General features: G+C 39.4%; 1 protein-coding gene and 1 pseudogene across 2 annotated transcripts in view; one reads left to right on the top strand and one right to left on the bottom strand.

Moving 5' to 3' along the window:
* Positions 1 to 23,130, top strand: part of ZFAND3 (zinc finger AN1-type containing 3) — a 316,031-nt gene that overhangs the window by 11,554 nt on the left and 281,347 nt on the right. The gene's annotated exons all lie outside the window — the stretch shown is intronic.
* On the bottom strand, positions 21,543 to 23,047 carry LOC115801551 (elongation factor 1-alpha 1 pseudogene; annotated as a pseudogene).

The raw sequence follows: 23,130 nt of genomic DNA, 5'->3' as shown, positions 1-23,130 counted from the left end.
CTTGGGGGAGAAAACTCTCACAAGCCCTTCCCATTTAAAAGATTTTTCAATGAATACATGTAGGGGAGTTTACATTAAATTTTAAAGAATTTAATAGTAGTGCATAGTGTTTGTTGGAGGAATAAGACCTTTCTTATTTGCTGTGAGGCTAATGAAGGGCCCCCTCTCATCCAACCTAGGCTCTTCCAGAATGCCTCCAAAGATGCAGGGCATGCTGATATCTCATCTCCAGAAAAGCAGCTGAGCTCAGTGGCTAGGCAATGGGCTTTGAAATCAAAGACCTGAGTTGAAAACTTTATAACTTTCTGCTTGATTTTGGGCAGTTTACCTCTTTGCCTCTTTTTCTTTAAAAAAGAATACACTAGAGTTGTTTTGAGGTTTAGTGAGCTCTAATGCCTGTCAAGCCCCTTGACACAGTGCCTGACCAGGGTAATTAAATTTATTAAGGGCTGACTTCCCAGCCTTGAATGAAGGAGCATTGGTGGCAGATTAATAGATGCAGAACTTTCTTGCCTCAACTGGCAATTTGCATTTATGGTAATCTCCAGACCAGTGCCACCTCATTAGTTGATGAGGTTTCTGACTGGACTTTGGCTGGTTTGGCTGTTTTCCAGAGCCTATCCCTTGTTCAGCAAGCATTTGTTAAGCATTCTGTTGTGTGTCTTGAGCTCTGCTAGGCATGTTATACTGTTTTAGCTTCTGCCTTAAGAAAGCTCACAGGGTGGAAAGGGTGGCAGACAGTAAATGGACAAAACACCATGAGGAAAGTGCTATGGGAGATCATCACAGAGTACTGTGAGAGCACTGACTGGGCCTGGGAGTGGAGGATGGCCAGGAGGGCTCTCTGAGGAGATGGTGCTTAAGCTGGGAGTAAACGATGAGCAGGAGTTAACCATGTGGAGGTGGTGAGGAAGGGCTTTCCAAGCAGGGGGAACGGCTTATGCAAAGGCAGAGAGGAGTGAGAAAGCTTGTTGAATTCAGGGAATTGCAGATTCAACTCAGGATGTTAGCTGCATTTGTGGCGGGAGGCAAGATGAAGCTGGGGGGATGAGCAGGGGCCAGTCATGAACCTACTCGATTGTTGGATGGTTGAGTTAAGATTTTACCTGGAAGCAGTTGGTACCATTTAAGGATTTAAGTATGGATGACAGATGATATTTATATTTCAAAAACTTTACCTTGGCAGCGGTGTGGAGGAGAGTTGGAGGATATAAGCATGGAAGCAGAGTCCAGTTAGAGCCCATAAACCTTTTTGGGCCGTGGATGTCTTTGGCAGTCTGGTGAAGACTGCAGCCCCCTTTTCAGGACAATGCATAAAATAAATTACTTAGGATTACAAAGGAAACCAGTTAGATCTAAATGCATTTCTGTTTGTGGATTAGAGAGTCTGTGAACCCTAGATAAAGCAACCCTGAGTGAATGCTGTAGTAGGAGAGCTGAGAATGAATGTAGGCTGAAACCTGGGTAGTTTAGTCCATTGGGGCTGTAATAACAAAATACCATAGACTGGTGGCTTATAAACAACAGAAATTTGTTTCTCGCAGTTCTGGAGGCTGGAAGTCCAAGATCACGGCTCCGGCGGCTTTGGTGTCTGAGGAGAGCCAGCTTCCTCATTGATGCTGTCTTCTCATTGTAACCTTACATGGTGGAAGGGATGAGAGACCTCTCTCTAGCCTCTTTTATAACAGTACTAATCCCATGATCTAAGCAGAGCCCTCACGATCTAATTGCTTCCCAAAGGCCTCACCTCCAGATACCATCACACTGGGCATTAGGATTCAACATGTGAATTCCGGTGGGGGAGCACAAACATTTCACTCCATAGCACTGGGACAGTGGGGACTGCAGAGGAGGGCTTGAGCGTAAGGGCAGAGACAGACTGGATGGGGGATGGCGTTGGGGGGTGGAAAGGAAAAGAGAGGCAGCAAGATTTCTGACATGGGCAACTGGGTGAAAGATGGTCAGTCACATATGGTGGGTATATAAGTTCTGCCTACACACTAGTTAGCTTTTGAAAGGTTGTTTGTGAATCCATTTATTTCTAAGTCCATCGTGAAACTGTAGAAGCAGGCACTAATGCCATCTGTCACTGGTGTGTGAAGTTTGGTTTGGTAGAAGAAGGTTTATACTTTGGAAGTTCTTAAGTTGAAGTGATTCCATCTGGAAGATGATGAGCATGTTGTGGGAAAGAGATGATTAGTTTTAGAAAGGTTGAGTGTACATTTTGATGAATTAGATAGCATATCAGTGTACTTGAATCGTATTTTTTAATTGAGGTATAGTTGATACATCATATTATATTAGTTTCAGGTGTACAACGTAATGAGTTGATATTTGTAGGTATTGCAGAATGATCACCACAAAACATCTAGTTAACATCCATCGCCATACGTAGTTACAAAATTTTTTTTCGGGACTTCCCTGGTGGTGCATTGGTTAAGAATCTGCCTGCCAATGCAGGGGACACAAGTTCTATCTCTGGTTCGGGAAGATACCATGCTGTGGAGCAGCTAAGCCTGTGCACCACAACTACTGAGCCTGTGCTCTAGAGCCCGCAAGCCACAACTAATGTGCCCGTGTGCCACAACTACTGAAGCCCGGGCGCCTAGAGCCTGTGCTCTGCAACAAGAGAAGCCACAGCAGTGAGAAGCCCATGCTCCACAATGAAGAGTAGCCCCCGCTCGCCGCAACTAGAGAAAGCCCGTGTGCAGCAGCGAAGACCCAATGCAGCCAAAAAATAAAAATAGGTGAAATTCTGAAGGACTTTGCCAAGCAACTTTAAAAAAAAAATTTTTTTTTCTTGTGATGAGAACTTTTAAGGTCTACTCTCTTAGCAACTTTCAAATATGTAATACAGTATTATTAACTATAGTCACCATGCTGTACAATACAGTCCCATGACATTCATTTTATAACTGGAAGTTTGCACCTTTTGACCTCCTCACTCATTTCACCCCCCCACCTCCTGCCACCACCAACCACCAATCTGTTTTCTATATGCTACCTTTCTTTCCCTAAAGATTCCACATAAAAGTAAGATCATATAGCATTTGTCTTTATCTCTCTGACTTATTTTCACTTAGCATAATGCCCTCAAGGTCCATCCATGTTGTTGCAAGTGGCAGGATTACATTCTTTTTAATGGCCAAATAATATTTCATTGTTTGTATATATGTGTGTGTATATATATACATATATATACACTCCGCATTTTCTTTGTTCATTCCTCCATTGATGGACATCTAGGTTGTTTCTATGGCTTGGCTGTTGTAAATAATGTTGCAGTGAACATAGGGTGCATATATCTTTCTGAATTAGTGTTTTCATTCTCTTCTGGATCATATGGTAGATCAATTTTTTAATATTTTGAGGAACCTCCATGCTGTTTTCCATAGCAGCTACACCAATTTACATTCCCACCAACAGTGCGCAAGGGTTCCCTTTTCTCCATGTCCTTGCCAACGTTTGATATTTCTTGTCTTTGTGATAATAGCAGTTCTTAATGGTGTGCGGTGATATCTCATTGTGGTTTTGAGTTGCATTTCCCTGATGATTAGTGATGTGGAGCATCTTTTTATGTACCTGTTGGCCATCTGTATGTTTTCTTTGGAAAAATGTTCAGATCTGCCCATTTTTAATTGGGTTGTTTTTTTGATAGTGAGTTATGAGTTCTCTATATATTTTGAATGTTAACCGCTTATCAGATATATGATTTGCAGATATTTTCTCCCATTTGCAGATTGCCTTGGCATTTTTTAAATTTTTTATTTTTTTGTGGTATGCGGGCCTCTCACTGTTGTGGCCTCTCCCGTTGTGGAGCACAGGCTCCGGACATGCAGGCTCAGCGGCCATGGCTCACGGGCCCAGCCGCTCCACGGCATGTGGGATCTTTCTGGACCGGGGCACGAACCTGTGTCCCCTGCATCGGCAGGCGGACTTTCAACCACTGCGCCACCAGGGAAGCCCTGCCTTTTCATTTTGTTAAAGGTTTCCTTTGCTGTGCAGAAGAAGCCTTTTAATTTGATGTAGTCCCACTTGTTTATTGTTGCTTTTTTGTATCTTTTATTATTTTTTAAATTAAATTAAATTTTTTTATTAGCTTTATTCTAGACATAGAATTTTTTTTTTTGACATAGAATATTTATTTGCAGATAAAAGGTTAGATAGAACAAAAATTAACATACTATAATAACATTTTGAGATAAATAAAATAGAATTTTACTTGGAAGAAAAGAAATTAAAGCTATGCTGAACTTTAGATAATTAACTTCCTTACCCCATGACATTGTCTATTTTTTAAAAAATTTAATTTATTTTTTTTTATACAGCAGGTTTGTATTAGTCATCCATTTTATACACATCAGTGTATACATGTCAATCCCAATCTCCCAGTTCATCACACCACCACCCTCACCCCCCTGCCGCTTTCCCCCCTTGGTGTCCATACGTATTTTCTCTACTTCTGTGTCTCAATTTCTGCTCTGCAAACCGGTTCATCTCTGCCATTTTCTAGGTTCCACATATATGCGTTAATATACGATATTTGTTTTTCTCTTTCTGACTGACTTCACTCTGTATGACAGTCTCTAGATGCATCCACGTCTCTACAAATGACCCAATTTCGTTCCTTTTTATGGCTGAGTAATATTCTATTGTATACATGTACCACATCTTCTTTATGCATTCGTCTGTTGATGGGCATTTAGGTTGCTTCCATGACCTGGCTATTGTAAACAGTGTTGCAATGAACATTGTGGTGCATGTGTCTTTTTGAATTATGGTTTTCTCTGGGTATATGCCCAGTAGTGGGATTGCTGGGTCATATGGTAATTCAATTTTTAGTTTTTTAAGGAACCTCCATACTGTTCTTCATAGTGACTGTATCAATTTACATTCCCACCAACAGTGCAAGAGGGTTACCTTTTCTCCACATCCCCTCCAGCATTTGTTTGTAGATTTTCTGATGCTGCCCGTTCTAACCAGTGTGAGGTGATACCTCATTGTAGTTTTGATTTGCATTTCTTTAACAATTAGTGATGTTGAGCAGCTTTTCATGTGCCTCTTGGGCATCTGTATGTCCTCTTGGGAGAAATGTCTATTTAGGTCTTCTGCCCATTTTTACATTGGGTTGTTTGTTTTTTTAATATTGAGCTGCATGAGCTGTTTATGTATTTTGGAGATTAATCCTTTGTTCGTTGATCCATTTGCAAATATTTTCTCCCATTCTGAGGGTTGTCTTTTCGTCTTGTTTATGGTTTCCTTTGCTGTGCAAAAGCTTTTACGTTTCATTAGGTCCCATTTGTTTATTTTTGGTTTTATTTCCATTACTCTAGGAGGTGAATCAAAAAAGATCTTGCTGTGATTTATGTCAAAGAATGTTCTTCCTATGTTTTCCTCTAAGAGTTTTATAGTGCCCAGTCTTACATTTAAGTCTCTAATCCATTTTGAGTTTATTTTTGTGTATGGTGTTAGGGAGTGTTCTAATTTCATTCTTTTACATATAGCTGTCCAGTTTTCCCAGCATGACTTATTGAAGAGACTGTCTTTTCTCCATTGTATATCCTTGCCTCCTTTGTCATAGATTAGTTGATCTTAGGTGCATGGTTTATCTCTGGGCTTTCTGTCCCATTCCATTGATCTGTATTTCTGTTTTTGTGCCAGTACCTTATTGTCTTGATTACTGTAGCTTTGTAGTATAGTCTGAAGTGAGGGAGTCTGATTCCTCCAGCTCTGTTTTTTTCCCTCAAGACTGTTTTGGCTACTCGGGGTCTTTTGTGTCTCCGTACAAATTTTAACATTTCCTGTTCTAGTTCTGTAAAAAATGCCATTGGTAATTTGATAGGGATTGCATTGAATCTGTAGATTGCTTTGGATAGTATAGTCATTTTCACAATATTGATTCTTTCAATCCAAGAAAATGGTATATCTCCATCTGTTGGTATCATCTTTAATTTCTTTCAACAGTGTCTTACAGTTTTCTGCATACAGATCTTTTGTCTCCTTAGGTAGGTTTATTCCTAGGTATTTTATTCTTTTTGTTGCAGTGGTAAATGGGAGTGTTTCCTTAATTTCTCTTTCAGATTTTTCATCATTAGTGTATAGGAATGCAAGAGATTTCTGTGCATTAATTTTGTATCCTACTGCTTTACCAAATTCATTGATTAGCTCTAGTAGTTTTCTGGTGGCATCTTTAGGATTCTCTATGTATAGTATCATGTCATCTGCAAACAGTGACAGTTTTACTTCTTCTTTTTCCAATATGTATTCCTTTTATTTCTTTTTCTTCTCTGATTGCGATGGTAGGACTTCCAAAACTATGTTGAATAATAGTGGTGAGAGTGGACATCTTTGTCTTGTTCCTCATCTTAGAGGAAATGCTTTCAGTTTTTCACCATTGAGAATGATGTTTGCTGTGGGTTTGTCATATATGGCCTTTATTATGTTGAGGTAGGTTCCCTCTATGCCCACTTTCTGGAGAGTTTTTATCATAAATGGGTGTTGAATTTTGTCAAAAGCTTTTTCTGCATCTATTGAGATGATCATATGGTTTTTCTTCTTCAATTTGTTAATATGGTGTTTCACATTGATTGATTTCCATATATTGAAGATTCCTTGCATCCCTGGGATAAATCCCACTTGATCATGGTGTATGATCCTTTTAATGTGTTGTTGGATTCTGTTTGCTAGTATTTTTTTGAGGATTTTTGCATCTATATTCATCAGTGATATTGGTCTGTAATTTTCTTTTTTATTTATATTTTATTTTTTGCGATACGTGGGTCTCTCACTGTTGTGGCCTCTCCCATTGCGGAGCACAGGCTCTGACGCGGAGGCTCAGCGGCCATGGCTCACGGGCCCAGCCGCTCCGCGGCATGTTGGATCTTCCCGGACCAGGGCACGAACCTGTGTCCCCTGCATCGGCAGGTGGACTCTCAACCACTGCACCACCAGGGAAGCCCCTCCCCCCCCGCCACTATTATTGTGTTACTGTTAATTTCCTCTTTTATACTTGTTAGCAGTTGCCTTATGTATTGAGTTGCTCCTGTGTTGGGTGCATATATATTTATAATTGTTATATCTTTTTCTTGGATTGATCCCTTGATCATTATGTAGTGTCCTTCCTTTGTCTCTTGTAACATTCTTTATTTTAAAGTCTGTTTTATCTGATATGAGTGTTGCTACTCTAGCTTTCTTTTGATTTCCATTGGCATGGAATATCTTTTTCCATTCCCTTGCTTTCAGTCTATGTGTCCCTAGGTCTGAAATGGGTCTCTTGTAGACAGCACGTAGATGGGTCTTGTTTTTGTATCCATTCAGCAAGCCTGTGTCTTTTGGTTGGAGCACTTAATCTATTCACGTTTAAGGTAATTATTGATATGTATGTTCCTGTGACCATTTTCTGAATTGTTTTGGGTTTGTTTTTGTAGGTCCTTTTCTTCTCTTGTGTTTCCCACTTAGAGAAGTTCCTTTAGTATTTGTTGTAGAGCTGGTTTGGTGGTGCTGAATTCTCTTAGCTTTTGTTTGTCTGTAAAGCTTTTGATTTCTCCATGGAATCTGAATGAGATCCTTGCTGGATAGAGTAATCTTGGTTGTAGGTTCTTTCCTTTCATCACTTTAAGTATATCATGCCACTTCCTTCTGGCTTGTAGAGTTTCTGCTGAGAAATCAGCTGTTAACCTTATGGGAGTTCCCTTGTAAGTTATTTGTCGTTTTTCTCTTGCTGCTTTCAATAATTTTTCTTTGTCTTTAATTTTTGCCAGTTTGATTACTGTGTGTCTCGGCATGTTTCTCCTTGTGTTTATCCTGTGTGGGACTCTCTGTGCTTCCTGGACTTGGGTGGCTATTTCCTTTCCCATGTTAGGGAAGTTTTCGACTGTAATCTCTTCAAGTATTTTCTTGGGTCCTTTCTTTGTCTCTTCTCCTTCTGGGATCCCTGTAATTCGAATGTTGTGTTTAATGTTTTCCCAGAGGTCTCTTAGGCTGTCTTCATTTGTTTTCATTCTTTTTTCTTTATTCTGTTCTGGAGCAGTGAATTCCACCATTCTGTCTCCCAGGTCACTTACCCGCTTTTTGCCTCAGTTTTTCTGCTATTGATTCCTTCTAGTGTAGTTTTCATTTCAGTTATTGTATTGTTCATCTCTGTTTGTTTGTTCTTTAATTCTCCTAGGTGTTTGTTAAATATTTTTTGCATCTTCTCGATCTTTGCCTCCATTCTTTTTCCGAGGTCCTGCATCTTTTCACTATCATTATTCTGAATTCTTTTTCTGGAAGATTGCCTATCTCCACTTCATTTAGTTGTTTTTCTGGGTTTTATCTTGTTCTTTCATCTGGTACATAGCCCTCTCTGTCTTTTGATCTTGTCTTTCTGTGAATGTGGTTTTTGTTCAACAGGCTGCACAATTGTAGTTCTTCTTGCTTCTGCTGTCTGCTCTCTGGTGGATGAGGCTATCTAAGAGGCTTGTGCAAGTTCCCTGATGGGAGGGACTGGTGGTGGGTAGTGTTGACTGTTGCTCTGGTGGGCCAGCTCAGTAAAACTTTAATCCTCTTCCCTGCTGATGGGTGGGGTTGGGTTCCCTCCCTGTTGGTTGTTTGACCTGAGGCAACCCAACACTGGAGCCTACTTGGGCTCTTTGGTGGGCCTAATGGTGGACTCTGGGAGGGCTCACGTCAAGGAATACTTCCCAGAACTTCTGCCGCCAGTGTCCTTGTCCCCACGGTGAGCCACAACCCCGCCCCCCCCCCCCCCACGCCTCTGCAGGAGACCCTCCAACACTAGCAGGTAGGTGTGGTTCAGTCTCCCCTGGGGTCACTGCTCCTTCCCATGGTTCCTGATGTGCACACTACTTTGTGTTTGCCCTCCAGGAGTGGAGTCTCTGTTTCCCCCAGTTCTGTTGAAGTCCTGCAGTCAAATCCCACTAGCCTTCAAAATCTGATTCTTTAGGAATTCCTCGTCTCATTGCCGAATCCCCAGGTTGGGAACCTGACATGGGGCTCCGAACCTTCACTCCAGTGGGTGGACTTCTGTGGTATAAGTGTTGTGAGTCACCCACTCAGCAGTTATGGGATTTGATTTTACTGTGATTGCACCCCTCCTACCGTCTCATTGTGGCTTCTCCTTTGTCTTTGGATGTGGGGTATCTTTTTTGGTGAGTTTCAGTGTCTTCCTGTAAATGATTGTCCAGCAGCTAGTTGTGATTGTGGTGTTCTAGCAAGAGGGAGTGAGAGCACGTCCTTCTACTCCACCATCTTGGTTCCTACTCTAGGTTATATTTCTAAAAAAACCAAAGCTTGAACTTCCAACATCTTAGATTTTAAGAGGTACCTTGTTCTTAGGTCCTTTAGTTTCTGGTGGACAAGATTGCACTCACCTCATTTGTCTTGATATTTTACTTAATTTTATAGATTTAATTCTCCTTTCTCAGCTTTGGGTTTTCTAGAAAGAAGTCTGTTTAGTCTGCACTTCCATCCCTATAAATATTTAGATGTCTTTTCTGAAATCTTTCCAATTGCATGTTATAGTTTTGAAGTGCATCTGTGTTGCTGAAGACAATAGGTAGATATATTCTCTCTATTCCCCCCCTACCTCCTGCCCATAGGTTGGGATGGCATAGAAAGAAACTGATCATGTGGGAGGTAGTAAAATTTGTTTCTTAAATATAAAGTTCAGTATATATTTAGGAAAAGTTAAGTGAGATCTGAAGTAATATGAGGGCACACACTTCTTGGCTGATACTGATTTGTACTGTTTTACTCATTATTATGGTTGTGTGTCAGTATGACACAGAAGAGAGTACATATTAGTCCATACATAGTGTGATTGAGAGTTAAGGTCAAACTGCATTTTTCAGGTATTGTGAAAATATTATTTTGCTGCATGTTATTTTCTATAAAGTCTTCCATTTATTTAGCTATGTGACTGCTATGTTATGACTTCAAGGAATTTTAAGCATTTCAGCATTTGAATTCTGTGATCAAGGACAGTTGGGTCATTTGAATTTTTAGATGAGCTCTTATTAAAGTACAGTTGTATACTTTTGTGTTAATGGTAAATACGTTAATGTTAAATATGTGTTAATGGTAAATACACAAAGATACACTTTAAATTTGTTTAAAATTATATGGTTTTGGTTTAATAGTCTCATAAGTATATTGGCAACTTGCTGTTGCTGGATTTTGGAATACCCAGCCTGAAGCTGTTTTGACTCCCTGCTGCTTTACAACATGGAGACTGACAAGAAGGTCCACGGCATTGGCTGGATCTGCAGACAAGGGCAACTTGCAGTATTTTAACCCAGAAAGATTAGAAAGGTGGTGCTTGATCTCCTGGCTCAGAGTTTCACGCATGTTTGAAGTGCTGCTGCTGCTGTTTGTTTCAGCTAAAACCTTGGGATTATCATTTTCTAGTTAAGAGATTGAAAATTTTTGAATATGGCCTTAATATTACATTATTGAACATAGAAAGTACAATTCACATACCTTAAAATTCATCCTTTAAAAGTGTACAGTTTAGTGATTTTTAGTATATTCAGAAAGTTGTGCAGCTGTCACCACCATCAAGTTCCAGAAAATTTTTACCTCAAAAAGAAATCATGTACCCATTAGCAGTTACTCCACATTGCTCTTTCCCTCTGGCAGTCACAAATCTAACTCTCTGTTTTTATTGATTTGCCAGTTCTGAACATAAATGGAATCATAAAATATGTGGCCTTTTGTGTCTGCTGCCTTTCACTTAGTAGAATGGTTTTAAAGTTCATCTGTGTTGTAGCATGTATTAGTACTTCATTTCTTTTTATGGTTGAATAATATTCCTTTGTATGGGTGTACCACATTTTTGTTTTTATTAATTAATTTATTTTTGTCTGCGTTGGGTCTTTGTTGCTGTGCGTCGGCTTTCTCTAGTTGTGGAGAGCGTAGGCTACTCTTCGTTGTGGTGGGCGGGCTCTAGGCGTGCAGACCTCAGTAGTTGTGGCCCGCGGGCTCCGTAGTTGTGACTCGTGGGCTCCAGAGCGCAGGCTCAGTAGTTGTGGCGCATGGGCTTAGCTGCCCCACGGCATGTGGGATCTTCCCGGACCAGGGCTCAAACCCGTGTCCCCTGCATTGGCAGGTGGATTCCCAACCACTGCACCACCAGGGAAGTCCCGGTACACCACGTTTTGTTTATCCACTCATCAGTTGATGGACATTGTGGGTTGTTATCACTTTTTGGCTAGTATGAATAATGCCATGAACATTTGTGTACAAGTTTTTGTTTGAACACCTGTTTTCAACTCTCTTGGATATATACCTAGGAGGGGAAGCTGGGTGATATGGTAATTCGATGTTTAACTTTTTGAGTAACTGCCATATTGTTTTCCAGAGTGGCTGCACCATTTTATATTCCCACCAGCAACATATGAGGGTTCCAGTGTCTCCATATCCTTGCCCATCTTTTTGATTATAGCCATCGTAGTGGGTATGAAGTAGCATCTCATTGTGGTTTCGATTTGATTTTGCTAATGACTAATGATGTTGAACATCTTTTCATATGCCTCTTGGCCATTTGTATATCTTCCTTGGAGAAATGCTTGTTCAGTCCTTTGTCCATTTTTAAATTGGGTTATGTGTTTTTATTGTTGAGTTATAAACCTTTTTTTATTGGTATATATTTTGGTTACTAGTCCCTTATCAGATATATGATTTACATATACTTTCTCCCATTCTGTAGGTGGTTTTTCACTTTTTTTGAGATAGTGTCCTTTTAGGCCCAGAAGTTTTTAATTCTCATGAAGTCCAATTTATCTTCTTTTTTTTGGTTGCTTGTGTTTTTGATGTCATATCTAAGAAAATGTTGCCTGATCCAAGATCATGAAGATTTACAACTATGTTGTATCATTAAAATTATGTTTTGAAGTCTTAGCTGTTTAAATTGTTGATCCATTTTGAGTTAATTTTTGTATATAGTGTGAGACAGGGTTCCTCCTTTATTCTTTTGCATGTGGGTAATCTGATTGCCCCCACACAATTTGTTGAAAAAACTATTCTTTCCCCATTGAATTGTCTTGGCACCCTTGTCAAAAATCAGTTAACCATAAATGTAAAAGTTTACTTGTGGACTCACAGTTTTATTCCATTGATGCCTATATCCCACTGTCTTGAATACTTATTTTCTAGTAAGTTTTGAAATCAGAAAGTGTGATTCCTCCAACTTTGTTCTTCTTTATCAAGATTGTTTTGCGTATTTTGGGTCCTTTGCATTTCCATATGAATTTTAGGATCAGCTTGTCAGTTTCTGCAAAACCAGCTAAGAATTTGATAAGGGATTGCATTGCATCTCTTAGGTTAATTTGGGGACTGTTGCCATGTTAACAGTATTTAGTCTTCCTACACTTGAATGTTGGGATATCTTTTCATTTATCTGTGTCTTCAACTTCTTTTACTTTTTTTTTGGCCGCACCACATGTCATGTGGGATCTTAGTTCCCTGACCAGGGATTGAACCCATGTTCCCTCCATTGGAAGGCAGAGTCTTAACCACTGGACCACCTGGGAAGTCCTATGTCTTCAATTTCTTTTAACAGTGTTTTATAGTTTTCAGTGTAGAAGGCTTGCACTCCTTTGTTAAATGTATATCTATTTTATTTGTTTTGATACTCAGTTTCAGATTGTGCGGTGATAGCATATAGAAATACAATTGATTTTTGTGTATTCTTGTATCCTGCAAACTTGCTGAACTTAGCTCCAGTAATTTTTTAGTGAATTCCTTAGGATGTTTCTATATACGAGATCATGTCATCTGCAAATAGGGATAGTTTTACTTCTTTTTTTCCCCCAATCTTTGTAATACAAGGTTAAATAGAAATGATGAAAGCAGACATCCTTGTCTTGTTCTGGATCTTATGGGGGAAGCTTTCAGTCTTTCACCATTAAGTAATGAAGTTAGCAGTGGTGATGATTTTAGCTTTTTTTGTAAATCCCTTTCATCAGGATGAAGAAGTTCCTTTGTATCCTTAGTTTGTTGAGTTTATTTATTTCTTTATTTTCATGAAGGGTATTGGATTTGGTCAAGTGCTTTTTCTGTGTATAATTCAGACTGTAATGTGGTTTTTTGTCCTTTAATCTTTCACTACATGATCTATTAGTTTGGTTAATTTTCTGATGCTAAACCAGCCTTGCATTCCTGGGATAAATCCTATTTGGTCTTAGTGTATAATCCTTTTTATTTGTTGTTGGATTTGGTTTGCTAGTATTTTACCGAGGATTTTTGTGCCTATATGATATTTTGATTTCTAGTTTTGTTTTGTTGTGATATCTTTGTCTGGTTTTGGTATCAGGGTAATACTGGGCTCATAGAATGAATTGGGATGTGTTCCCTCTTCCATTTTTTGGGAAGAGTGTGAAGAATTGGTATTCATTCTTCTTTAAATATTTGTTAAAATTCATCAGTGAATCCATCTGTGCTTGGGCTTTTCTTTGTGGAAAGTTTTAAAATTGCCAATTCCATCTCCTTACTTGTAGGTCTATTCAGATTTTCTAATGTTTCTTGTGAGTTTTAGTACTTTGTGTTTTTTAGAAATTTATCCTTTTCATCAAAGTCATCTTCCCTTATATCTTTTAAATTATCTGTAGCATTGGTTGTGATGTCCTGTCTTTCATTCCTGAGTTTAATAATTTGGGTCTTCTCTCTGTTTTTTCTTGGTCAGTCCAGCTACAAGTTCGTCAGTTTTGTTGATTTTTTTCAAAGAACCAACTTTTTTTTTTTTTTTTTTGCGGTACATGGGCCTCTCACTGTTGTGGCCTCTCCCGTTGCGGAGCACAGGCTCCGGACGCGCAGGCTCAGTGGCCATGGCTCACGGTCCCAGCTGCTCCGCGGCATGTGGGATCTTTCTGGACTGGGGCACAAACCCGTGTCCCCTGCATTGGTAGGCGGAGTCTCAACCACTGCGCCACCAGGGAAGCCCAAAGAACCAACTTTTAATTTCACTTACTTTACAGTTTTTCTCTTTTTTTTATAGCATTACTTTCTGTTCGGCTTTATTATTTCATTTCTTCTGCTTTCTTTACGTTTAATTTGCTCTTTTTCTCATGTTTTAAGGTGGAAGATTAGTTTGATTTGAGATCTTTCTTCTTTTTTGATATAGGCATAGACAGGTATAAATTTCCCTCTAAGCACTCCCTTAACTGCATCCTGTAAATTTTGGTGTATTGTTTTCATCTCAGAGTATTTTCTAATTTCTTTTTGTTTCAGTCTTTTTTTGTTTTTTTTAAGGTGTTAGCTCAAATATACATTAATACTGGAAGCAGTAACAGTTGCTGCCATTTACAGGATGACTGTCACTTTATATGTATTATTTTCCTAATCCTCATAGGAATTGTGTGGTTGTGAAATAGTGGTTTCCTGTTTTACAAACAAGGAAATTGAAGCTTAGTCAGTTTTCCAAGATTTTGCATAGCGAATCAGTGGCCTGACTCCTCAGAGCTTGTATTCCTCTCACTATGCTACACTCCCATTCTAAACTACTTGGCGAGTAGTGGTAATTCCTTTACATAGAAGGTTAAATGCAAGTAGCTGGACTGCATTTAATATTTGTCACATTCTATTCACATATAGCATGCCATCTTTTCTTCCATTTAAACATTTGAAATTTAGACTTTCCCTCCCAAATGTTACAAGGATTTTGGCTGGGCTTGGCTTTTAAATGTGTGTTTTGTGGGAGCCCTGCTGAATCAAAAAAGAGCTTTAAATGGTATTTTGTATTCAGATTCTGATATGAAAGATAACTTATGTCCACAGTTTGTTAACTCTTGTTTTAGGTAGGTCATTGCTGTGTTGAAGAGCAAGTGTTTAAATATTTTCATCTTTAGTTTTTATTTTTTTTGTACAGTTGAATTGCTTGTGGGACAAAGAAGAGCCTTTGTTGACCCTTGGAAAAATTGGCCAAGGGAATTAGTATGCATTTCCTGCCTCTTACCAGATTTCTGTTATTATAAGGTTGTATAAAGGATACATTTTTGTATCTTTTGTAATTTATAATGGTGCTGAGCACATTATAACTAATCAGTAAATAGTGAATGATGAAGGCCTTGGGATAAACTTTAATCAGCCCCTTTTTCTTTTTGTTTCTTTTGTCCACAGGGTAGGTGGTGATTATAAACTTTGAGCCTAGAATTTTAGGCTTAAACTAAAATTTTTAGAAGAAAGTTTATTTTTTCATCTTCAATCACTACTTTAAAAAAAAGAGAGGGAGAGAATTTTTTTTTTTTTTTTTTGATAGGGAGAGAAATTGTATTCTTAAGTGTGTCTCAGTTTTCTGCAGATGACCCTGTCTTCAAGTATGGTACTATTTCCCATTTGAATGAATAATCTTTTTTTGTTTATTTTGCAGGTTATGTTCATTATGGGTTATTATAAGATATTGGGTATAATTCCCTGTGCTATATAGTAAATCCTTATTGGTTATTTTAAGTATAAAATATCTGTTAATCCCATATTCCTAATTTGTCCTTCCCCCGCCTCCCCTTGGTAACATAAGTTTGTTTTCTGTCTGTGAGTCTGGTTCTGTTTTGAATATTGATTCATTTGTATTATTTTTTAGATTCCACATATAAATGATATATTTATTTGTCTTTCTCTGACTTATTCTCTAGGTTCATTCATGTTGCTGTAAATGGCAGTATTTTTTTTATGACTGAGTAATGTTCCATTACATATATATATTTTTTATATATATATAATATATATATATGTATATATATATCACATCTTCTTAAGTCAATCTTCTGTTGATGGGCACTTGGGTTGCTTCCATGTCTTGGCAGCTATAAATAGTGCTGCTGTGAACATTGGGGTGCATGGATTTTTTCGAATTAAAGTTTTCATTTTTTCCCACTGTATAGTGAGAATTGGAATTGCTGTATCATACGGTAGTTGTACTTTTATTTTGTAAAATTTATTTTAATTAATTTATTTTTGGCTGCATTGGGTCATTGTTGCTGTGCGTGGGCTTTCTCTAGTTGCAGTAAGCGGGGGCTGCTCTTTGTTGCGGTGCGCAGGCTTCTCATTGCGGTAGCTTCTGTTGCGGAGCATGGTCTCTAGGTGCATGGGCTTCAGTAGTTGTGGCTCTCAGGCTCTAGAATGCAGCCTCAGTAGTTGTGGCACCAAGGTTCAGTTGCTCTGTGGCATGTGGGATCTTCCCGGACCAGGGCTCGAACCCATGTCCCCTGCACTGGTAGGTGGATTCATAACACTGTGCCACCAGGGAGGTCCCTACTTTTAGTTTTTTAAGGAACCTCTGTACTGTTTTCCACAGTGGCTACACCAATTTACATTCCCACCAACACGAGGGTTCCCTTTTCTCCACATCCTCTGCAGCATGTATTGTTTGTAGACTTTTTGATGATAGCCTGAAATGAATAATCTTAAAGTTATGCTGAATCTGTTGAGTAGCTATAGGGATTAGGAGAAATTTATTTTCAAAACCACGATGAGGTCGGTCGTGATATAAAGCCTTAGGTGCTGCTGCTGATCTTCATGGGGAATCTGTTTGAAATGGACAAGATAATTTACTTGGTGATAACTGCTTGAATTAGGGCCTTTTTAATTGTGTAGTAGTGTTGTGAACATTGGATTTGCAAGAGGTATTTAGTAGCACTCCCAGAATAATGCCAGTAAGCCATTAAACTCAACAGTGTCTGTCTCTCCTATTACTTTGTGTACTTGAATGTGGGTGAGACAAAAAGACCTATTGTAAATGGGGGATAGTAGTTCTTGACTCATAGAGATATCTGTGAGTCAACACTAATCACTGTGGGTCAGGTGTTCGTACTGGGAAGTTCTCTTAAGTGACCTTATTCCTTTATGGTAATGATCTGTTTAAATAATTCTTTCCTTATTTGTCCAGCAGCACAGGTGGTTTTGAGAGGTGGTTAGTAGCATCATGGAATCATAATAATATATAACACTTGTGTAGAACTTTATTTTTAAAATGCTTTCATGTATGTTATCTTAGTTATCCTCACAAGCCTGTTTTGGGCAAGACAGATATCGGAATTTTACAGGTGAGAAAACCAGCTGGCTGCTTCAGGCATGGTTACCTTCACAAGGTTGGTGTTGCTTTTTTTTTTTCCTTTAAATTACAAATTTACACTTACTTAAAAAAATTAATTTAATTTTAATATTAATAATTTAAATATTATTTATGATATTAAATTAATTTATTTTTGGCTGCATTGGGTCTTTGTTGCATGGGCTTTCTTTAGTTGTGGCAAGCGCGGGCTACTCTTCATTGAGGTGCGCAGGCTTCTCATTGTGGTGGCTTCTCTTGTTGTGGAGCATGGGCTCTAGGTGCGTGGGCTTCAGTAGTTGTAGCACACGGGCTCAGTAGTTGTGGCTCGCGGGCTCTAGAGCACAGGCTGAGTAGTTGTGGCACACAGGCTTAGTTGCTCTGCGGCATGTGGGATCTTTCTGGACCAGGGATCGAACCCCTGTCCTGTGTATTGGCAGGCGGATTCTTAACCATTGCGCCAACAGAGAAATCTTGGTGTCTGTTTTTGAGACATTGCTGTCTGTGGCCTGGTCCTTTGCTTCCCAAACTAGAAACTTATATTGAAGGTTTCCTAAGACTTTTGGGGAGGTAATTATGCTAACCAGACTCATAAGAGACCAGTTGATTAGAAAAACCAGAGATAAAAGGAAGATTAATTACATTAATAAAGCACGGAACCAATTGATTAAAAGCTTTTTAGGCTGTACTTCATCTGTGACTATAACGCTTTTATATGTTTGCCTCAGTCCAGAGCATCCCTTTTGTGAATTCAGGGTACTTGAGGAACAGTAATTGGTTAGAAGTTTGTTGGGTGATAGAAGAATCAGCACAGAAGGAAGTGGATGGTCTTGAGTAAATATTTTACTTCAGTAATGAAGGTGGGTAATGATAGTCCCTATTCCAAAGAGAGGCTCCAAATGAGCCTTAATTCTTTGAGTAATAGCTTAATGGAAAGAGACTTTTTCTAATATCAAATTTTGTTTTTTTGCCTAACATTTTATCATGAAATAATTGTATTTATCATGAAAAACAAAAATTGAAAGAATTGTACACAAATTGTACATCTGTTTACCTACCACCTAGATTCTGTAATATTTTGCTTTATTTGCTTTCTACTCTGCTATCTTATTTTTTTATTTTCCAAGTAAATTGCAGACATTGGTACATTTACCCCCAAATATTTCAATATGCATATTATTAACTTTTTAACTTTTTAAAAAATTTGAAGTACAGTTTAGAGTGGAAAACAGAAAAATCTTAAGTATACTGTTTGATGAGTTTTGACACATGTACTTATCTGTGTAACCCAAACCTCTATCAAGATATACATCATATTGTATCTACTATATTATATTGTACTCTCACTGTGAAAAGTTCCTTCATGTTTCTTTCCAGTCATTCTGCTCCCTGTTCTTCCCTCCCTGGGAAAAATTTTTTTCCTACTGTAGATCAGTTTTGCCTGATTTGGAAGTCATGTAAATGGAATCACATGGTATGTACTCTTTATAAGGCTTCCTTGACTTAGTGTAATGTTTTGATATTCATTAGTCTTGGGTATATCAGTAGTTTGTTCCTTTTTATTGTGTACTTTTTAATAGTTTCTATTGTGTGAATATACCACTATTTTGTTTCTCTGTTCTCCTGTTTATAGATACCCTAATTTGCTTTTTAAATTATAACTACAAAAGTCAATCAGCAAGCATTCTTACCTGACATCAGGAAATGGGCTAGAATTGATTGTAATTTTCTTAGGTAACTTTGTATTCCAGCCTTGTTTTTTCTAGTTGCCTTGATTTGATTTTAGGTACGGTTTGTGAGATACCCTAGCCCTTTGCGCACCCCAGTTGCAAAATCATCTGATCCATTATGTGTTGATTTCTACTAGGAGATGATTTTTTTAAAATCTTAGTGCCTTTATCCCACTGTCTGCTGACTATTAAGGTGATTTGCTTTTTAAACGAAAGTGTGCCTGTGCTCACTTGTCCAATTTTGTAAAATCGTGCCTGTCTCCCTGAAGCCAAAGGCAACACTGAGAGCTAATATGAGAGTTTTGTTTTGGGAACTTTGTGGTCCACTGTATTCTTGTTCAGAGACCGTGTTTGCCTAATGACTTGACATTTGAGCCTGTTTTGCATTTACTTGGCATTTTTCTCATTAAAAAAACCTTTAATATATCCAACAATCTTTGGTAAACGAGACCTTTTTTCCTTTTCTTCTCTGGATCAGACATCCCATGTTTCTTTAACACAAAGCTGTGATAATTTTTCTACCATCAGTGTGGATCCTTGTAGTTTCTTTAAAAAAAAAAAAATGGATTGGAACATATCTCCAAAGTTCATAGATGTCTAACTAATGCTGGGTGTGATAAGATTATCTCTTAGGGCTTCCCTGGTGGCGCAGTGGTTGAGAGTCTGCCTGCCGATGCAGGGGACACGGGTTCGTGCCCCAATCCGGGAAGATCCCACATGCCGCGGAGCGGCTGTGCCCGTGAGCCATGGCCGTTGAGCCTGCGCGTCCGGAGCCTGTGCTCCGCAACCGGAGAGGCCACAACAGTGAGAGGCCCGCGTACTGGGGAAAAAAAAAAAAAGATTATCTCTTAACTTCGCACGCGTTATACTGCTTTAAAAATAATGCTACATGATTCCCTCTCCTCAATCTCTTGCTCTTCAAGTTGCTCTGTATTATTAATGTATTTAGCATGGGTGATCCTTTGGTCATTTTTTTTTTTTTAAAGAAGATGTTGGGGGTAGGAGTTTATTAATTAATTAATTTTATTTTTGCTGTGTTGGGTCTTCGTTTCTGTGCGAGGGCTTTCTCTAGTTGTGGCAAGCAGGGGCCACTCTTCATCGCGGTGCGCAGGCCTCTCACTATCGCGGGCTCTCTTGTTGCGGAGCACAGGCTCCAGACGTGCAGGATCAGTAGTTGTGGCTCACGGGCCTAGTTGCTCCGCGACATCTGGCATCCTCCCAGACCAGGGCTCGAACCCGTGTCCCCTGCATTAGCAGGCAGATTCTCAACCACTGCACCACCAGGGAAGTCCCCTTTGGTCATTTTTGACTCATCTTTTTTTTAACATCTAAATTTGCTAAACCGTACTTACATTATTCTTTGTTTATCAAGTTTTTATAGAACTCATTTATCAGTTCATATTTTATCTTGATTTGTGTATTGTGTATTTTCCCCTGAGAGAAACTAAATTGGAATATTAGGGTTTAGTAAGTGGAATAACTTGAATCTGAGATCATAAGACTCTAATAAATGATGTTTTGGAAGAAATATTGGTAGTTGGAACTTGCTGAACCTTTGTTTCTATACTTTTAGGGAATCTGCTGATAAACTGAGGGTTGGGAAGGGCCCTTGCAAGTGCTTATAGCTAACAGTGAGTCCTCAATGCTTAATGATACGTCAGAGAAGAACCTAACAAAACCTGTGATAATTTCAGAAACGTGTAACTTTTCTTGTGGTTATTTACTTTCCACTTTGGTTCTTTACTTGACATTAATAACCAGAAGCAGAGCAAAATGTTCTGAATTTCATCTTTCCTTTATCTGTTTCCTGATGGAATTTCTTAGGAGCAAGGAATTGGTCTAAAGAGAATGGGTTAGAGATATGGATAGTTTATGAAAACTTAAAGATATTCAGGGGAGAAACTATTCTTCTTTTTTTTCAGCCCCTCATCTTTCTGATTTGACTTTTTGCCAATCTTTTTCATATGCGTCCAGCCGTGTTGCTAATTTTTTGGGGGTTGGGAGTAAGGCAGAGGCCTCAAGAGGAGAACACCATGGGAAATGGTTTGCAAGGAGGCCTAGCACAGAGTTGCCGGAGGCATGGGGGAAGTTCTGAAACTGTTCTCCTTTTACCTAGTACCCGTCAAAGCTTGAAAGAAGGAAGTCAAAGCCGTTTCCACTTTCACAGTCCTCCTCCCTTTGCTGGGCACTGTGGTAACTGGAAGTGCCATACTGTGCAGGAGAATGTGGCTGGTGGGATGAGAAAGAGAAATAAGTTAGAGCCCAGGGTCTACTCATTGTTAAAAATAGGTATCTATTTGGGGGCTGATACCGTCTTTCATTCTGTGAAAGCATAGCTAAGAATGGCATTTGCCATCATCTTAGTGCACCAAAAAGGCATTTAAAAGTTGTTAGGACTACAGTGGTTTGGTTTTTTTCAAAGGAAGTATCTTTTTAAAAATTTAAAAGTATTACATGCTTATTTTAAGCAAGTCAGAGTTGTATATAGCATAAAATGAAAGTTGTTTCTTACTTTTTAAAATTTTTCTCATTAAACTTTTTTAATGGGTCTCAAATTCTGTGACAGAGTTTTGGTCAAGTTGTTTCCGTTAAAAAGTACTGATTTTAAAAACTAATAAAACTGCCACGCCCAAAAAAAATGGTTCACAAAACATTCTCCTTTCCTTCTGAAGGTTTTACGATGCATTGTTATCATTAACCAGTCTTTTGCTATTAAACTTAAATGGCCAATTGAGACAAACAGTTCTGAGACCGTTCTTCCACCACTGATTAAGACTGGGGTGGCAGGTATTGGGAATAATATTCATTTAGCCTTCTGAGCTTTCTGGGCAGACTTGGTGACCTTGCCACCTCCAGCTGCCTTCTTGTCCACTGCTTTGATGACACCCACAGCAACCGTCTGTCTCATGTCATGAACAGCAAAATGGCCTGGAGGAGGATAGTCAGAGAAGCTCTCAACACACATGGGTTTGCCAGGAACCATATCAATGATGCCAGCATCACCAGATTTCAAGAATTTGGGGCCATCTTCCAGCTTTTTCCCAGAACGATGATCAGTCTTCTCCTTCAGCTCAGCAAACTTGCAAGCAATGTGAGCTGTGTGATAATCCAGCACAGGTGCATATCTGCCACTGATTTGGCCTGGGTGGTTCAAGATAATCACCTGAGCTGGGAAGCCAGCTGCTTCTGTCGGTGGGTCATTTTTGCTGTCACCAGCTGCATTGCCACGATGAACATCTTTGACAGACACATTCTTGACATTGAAGCCCACATTGTCCCCACGAAGGGCTTCGCTGAAAGATTCATGGTGCATTTCAGCAGACTTCACTTCAGTTGTCACATTGACTGGAGCAAAGGTGAGCACCATGCCAGGTTTGAGAACACCAGTCTCCACTCGACCCACAGGGACAGTGCCAGTACCACCAATTTTGTAGACGTCCTGGAGGGGCAAAGGCAAGGGCTTGTCAGTTGGGCAAGTTGGTGGCAGGATGCAATCCAGAGTTTCAAGCATTGTGGTTCCACTGGCATTGCCATCTTTATGGGTGACTTTCCATCCCTTGAACCACAGCATGTTAGCACTTGGCTCCAGCATGTTGTCACCATTCCAGCCAGAAATTGGCACAAATGCTACTGTGTTGGGGTTGTAGCCAATTTTCTTAATATAGGTGCTGACTTCCTTAACAGTTTCCTCATATCTCTTCTGGCTGTAGGGTGGCTCAGTGGAATCCATTTTGTTAACAACAGTTTCAGACCCAGAGTGTAGGCCAGAAGGGCATGCTCACGAGTCTGCCCATTGTTGGAAATACCTGCTTTAGATTCACCACCACCAGCAGCAACAATCAGGACAGCACAGTCAGCCTGGGATGTGCCTGTAATCATGTTTTTGATGAAGCCTCTGTGTCCTGGGGCATCAATGATGTTCACATAGTACTTGCTGGTCTCGAATTTCCATAGGGAGATATCAGTGGTGATACCACACTTGCGTTCAGCTTTCAGTTTGTCCAAGACCCAGGCATACTTGAAGGAGCCCTTTCCCATCTTGGCAGACTCTTTCTCGAACTTTTCAGTGGTTCTCTTGTCAATCCCACCACATTTGTAGATCAGATGGCCAGTAGTGGTAGACTTCCCCGAATCTACGTGTCCAATGACAACGATGTTGATCTTCTCCTTTCCCATTTTTGCTTAGGTTTAGTGGTGGTTTTCACAACACCTGTGTCCTGGCGGCAAACCCATTGTGAAAAAGGCCTCACTTCCTTTTTAAATACTGCTTTCCGGAGATGACTACTTCCTGGTATCTAACCTTCCAGACCAGAGGGTTTTCTTTGGTTTAAAGAATCAATGCATCACTTGGGTATACTCAAG

This window comes from Delphinapterus leucas, chromosome 10 (genome assembly GCF_059928025.1).
Source record: "Delphinapterus leucas isolate spDelLeu-1000000601 "Yukka" chromosome 10, BTC_Dleu_Yukka2, whole genome shotgun sequence".
Taxonomy (NCBI): Eukaryota; Metazoa; Chordata; class Mammalia; order Artiodactyla; family Monodontidae; genus Delphinapterus; species Delphinapterus leucas.
Note: the sequence above shows the minus strand (reverse complement) of the source record. Positions and strands in the feature narration are given on the sequence as shown.